General features: G+C 43.6%; 2 non-coding genes across 2 annotated transcripts; one reads left to right on the top strand and one right to left on the bottom strand.

Moving 5' to 3' along the window:
• Positions 1-114: 114 nt before the first annotated feature.
• On the top strand, positions 115-187 carry TRNAK-UUU. The gene has a single exon. It is a non-coding gene; the product is annotated as a tRNA-Lys (tRNA).
• Positions 188-2639: 2452 nt separating this feature from the next.
• Positions 2640-2712, bottom strand: TRNAM-CAU. The gene has a single exon. It is a non-coding gene; the product is annotated as a tRNA-Met (tRNA).
• Positions 2713-4407: the final 1695 nt, after the last annotated feature.

The raw sequence follows: 4407 nt of genomic DNA, 5'->3' as shown, positions 1-4407 counted from the left end.
AAAAAAAAAAAAGAAAAAAAACATAGACAGAATCTAAGTTGAAACATATGAAGAAGTTTGTGCACCTTTTTACTTACTAGAATATATAGGAAGGAATCTTTTTCTCTTCAGGGAGCCCGGATAGCTCAGTCGGTAGAGCATCAGACTTTTAATCTGAGGGTCCAGGGTTCAAGTCCCTGTTCGGGCGTGGCCTGTGGGCTTTGGTACCTACTTCTAAGGGTATATTTGAAAAAGCCCCAGGAGGAGCTAACATTTTGTAGGGACAGATTACTAACACCGTAAAAATTCACAAAACACCCACGATTAGACAAATAACTGATGCAAAATAAAAGTAGTGAGGTGAATACGTGGGGCCTCTACAGTGAGATAGCCCCAGATCTTCTGAAGAAAACTAACAAAGCCTTAGAATACAAAGTATTTAATATTTTATTATTTCTGTTACTTTGCTTACAGGTGCCAGAGTAATCTGTTGTTATTTGCTTTCCAGTGTAGAGTTTATTTTACATAGGAGGGAATATGCTGATCAATTACCAAGAAAGTTATAAATGTACATATTCTGGCATGTTTGTGGCATTTAGTTACTGTGAGTCAGCGCTGCAAGTCTGAAAAACTAGGTGAATTTAAAAATAGTTTCTGGCCTGGCGCGGTGGCTCACGCCTGTAATCGCAGCACTTCGGGAGGCTGAGGCAAGAGAATCCCATCAACCCAGGAGGCAGAGGTTGCAGTGCGCTGAGATCGCGCTGCTCCACTCCATCCTGGGCTACAGAGCGAGACTCTGTCTCAAAATAAGTAAACAAATAAAATAGGCCGGGTACGGTGGCTCACGCCTGTAGTCCCAACACTTTGGGAAACGGAGGAGGGCGGATCATGAGACAAGGAGTTCGAAACCAGCCTGGCCAGCATGGTGAAACCCCATCTCTACTAAAAATACAAAAATTACCTGGGCGTGGTGGCAGATGCCTGTAATCCCAGCTACTCGGGAGGCTGAAGCAGGAGCAACACTTGAACCCTGGAGACAGAGGTTGCAGTGAGCCGAGACCGCACCAGTGTCCTCTAGCCTGGGCGACAGAGAGAGACTTGGTCTCAAAAATCATCATTATAATAAAAATAAAAAATAGTTTCTGATTCTGCAAACGAGAGGAACAGACTCTGAATAGTGCTGGCTCCAACAAAGGTAAAGCAGCCTCTTTAAACCCAGCTGTTAGGCCTCTCCAACAGCGATTCCTTATCTGTGGTAGATGCAAGGTTCCTGGAACCTGAGGCCTAGGGTCCGGAAGAAAGTTTTAGGATGTTCCCTATAAAACGCCTCCTTAAATCGGTCTCAGAATGAACTATTAAGAAAGCTGTCCTGAAATACAAACCCCTAAGGTCCAGACATTTTGGAGGCGATGCCTAAGGAGTGCCCTCTCTTATTTCAGCACAGACTGGGCGGAGAGGTATAGCCTGCAAGATGAATTGCAGTATGTGTGACTGCCGAGGGACGATCGCAAATACTCCTCGTGTGCGATGTGGTTGTGTGGAGTGAGGTAGTGACAGGAAGCATCTAGAGAAAACCATAACATTTAATATGCAAAATAATTAAGTGATTGATTTGAGAAGTACTTGTTTATCAGATACCGTGCTAGGCACTGAAAATATAAAGTGGATATGTCAAATTCTATCTCTAATGGAATTTACAATCTAGGGAGGTTGGGTGGGCAACAGACAATAAAGACATTAAAAAATAAAAAACGTTCCTCTCTTCCTTTCTCCGCCATCGTGGTGTGTGCTTTACTCCGTTTCTCCCCATGTCTTCTCCGAAGATTTTCAGGATTAAGTGATTCCTGGCCAAGAAACAAAAGCAAAATCGTGCCATTCCCCAGTGGATTCGTGTGAAAACTGGTAATAAAATCAGGTACAACTCCAAAAGGAGACTTTGGAGAAGAACCAAGCTGGGTCTATAAGGAATTACACATGAGATGGCACACGTATTTATGCTGTCTGAAGGTCGCAATCATGTTACCAAATTGAGCTGAAAAATGGCACCGCTGTCTGGAGAAGTTAGAACAGTTTTCTCTCTGGATCTGTTAGGAAGGCATTAGTTGGTACAACCCACAGTGCTTCCATTATTCATGTAAAAAAAGAAGAAGAAGAAGAAGGCTTTGGTTGGCTGGGTTCAGTAATAAATATGTGAGACCTTTCACTTCAAAAAAATACAAAATAAATAAATAAAAAATAAATAAATAAAAGAAGGAAACTTCATACAGTAAAACATTCTATGAAGAAAATAAAGCAGCTTGAGGTGAGGTGATGGGAGGTTGGTGAATGAGAGAAGGGATGGTGTATTAGTCTCCTAGGCCTGCCATAACAAATTGAATATAAGCTTTTTATCTGTCTATTCATTTTTTCCATTAATTAAATTGCACCAGTAGGAGGATACCGTCCCAAAAAAGAACTAAAGTCAGAGGAACTCGAACAAAACAGCATGCCCACTGGAAAGAGATGATAATCATTACACGAAAAGAACTAAAACAGATGTGCTGTCGGGACATAGAGAGCTGAGACTTAATCTGTTTGACAACAGATACGTGGCCCATGAATTACAAGATGGATGTATAATGAACGAGTACGGTTGTTTATGACAGTTGGGGACAAAAGGCTGCCCCCTCTGAGGTTCGAACTCAGGACCTTCAGATTATGAGACTGACGCGCTGCCTACTGCGCTAAGGAGGCACGCTAGGATGGCTCTTCATCAGATATTTTCAACACTGATTTTCACCTTGTTTAAACTTTTGTCCACTTTACCTTTACTTTAAATTTTGAAAATAAAACATTCTTACGAAACTTCTTGAAAGCTCAACAGTTTCCATAACCTGAGTCAGATGAGGAAAGTCTCTGCTGATCCTACCGCTTTTGCCGCTCTCATTCTGAACTGATGACCCCACTTCTCACCTCAGGTGAAACATTTCCGAAACCTCCTGTCTAGAAACCTGACACGTCGCCTGCGAGGGTGTCCATCCTTTTTTTCTCGATGGAACAGGAAGCCAGCCTGTTTCCTCTCTCCCTCCGCACCAGGTCTTTCCCACGGGAAAAGTGATTCGGCGTCTCCCGTCGCGAGGCACTGAGTGTTTAGTATCTTCAACAAAAAACAACGTCTTTTGACATACATCTCCACCTGTCGCTCTGCTGTGTTCCCTTACAACAAACTTCTTGTAAGGCTTCTGCTTAAAGAAAACACCTCCCCAGGTCCCACTGGCTTTTCCACCCGCTGCAATCGTCCCCGATCACGCCTCCGTCTCTGTCTTGAGCAAGTCCAAAGGGATTTGGACAAATGTAACTTCATGGTGTGAAGAATTCGGTGCTCTTGGTGCAAACTTTTGGCCGTCTGCTGGGACATGAGAGTGGTAGAAATAGCAGGAAGGGTTGAAAAGCTTGTCTTCTCCACTGTCTTTGTTCACCAGGGGATTGTCTGGGTTTTAGACCCAAAGACCCACCCCACAGGAAAACCCCCCTGGGATGTGAAAAGTCTGGGCTTCTGGCTTTTGGCGATCGGTTGGGGAGAATAAACACACGCAAAAAGTGACACCCTCACCCTTGTTCCCACCCCGCTGCAGGGCTGAAAGCAACGCTGATTTTACTAAATTATCCCACTTTTGTAGTTGTCGCTGCTTTTCCCCTGGCCACCGATGGTGACAATCTTGATTTCTGGTTAGCTATAAGGGGCCCAGGCCATGCAGCGCTCTGAGTGAGGCGGCTTAAATGCGGGATGGTAGCGTTTGTAGTCGTGAGCGTAACACTGGATCTTTGTCTGTAGACTGTTGTGTCTACACAGTGCTAATTTGTATTGAGATAGTGCTGGCAGGCCCCTGTAACCCCAGCTACCCAGGAGGCTGAGGCAGGAGAATCGTTGGAACCCGAGAGGCGTAGGCTGTAGTGAGCCGAGATCGCGCCACTGCACTCCTGCCTGGGAGACAGAGCAAAACTCCGTCTTGAAAAAAAAAAAAAAAATTTACAAACAAAAGAAAGTTCAGGACCAGATGGATTCACAGCAGAATTCTACCATACATTCAAAGAAGAATTTGTACCAATCCTATTGACACCATTCCACAAGATAAAGAGGTATCCCTCCCTAATTCATTCTATGAAGCCAGGATCACCTAACCAAAAAAGAAAACTGCAGACCAATATCCCTGATGAACATAAATGCTAAAATCCTTAACAAAATGCTAGCTAACCGAATCCAACAATATATCAAAAGATAATCCATATGATCAAGTGGATTTCATACCAGGATGCAGGGATGATTTAACATACACTATTATGTGTGAAATAAACGTGACACACCACATAAACAGAATTAAAAACAAAAAACACAATCATCTCAATAGACGAAGAAAAAGCATTCCAAACATCCAGCACGTCCACCCC

The sequence above is a fragment of the Cebus imitator genome, unplaced genomic scaffold (assembly GCF_001604975.1).
Source record: "Cebus imitator isolate Cc_AM_T3 unplaced genomic scaffold, Cebus_imitator-1.0 Scaffold793, whole genome shotgun sequence".
Classification (NCBI taxonomy): Eukaryota; Metazoa; Chordata; class Mammalia; order Primates; family Cebidae; genus Cebus; species Cebus imitator.
This window is presented reverse-complemented; position numbering and strand designations above follow the sequence as displayed.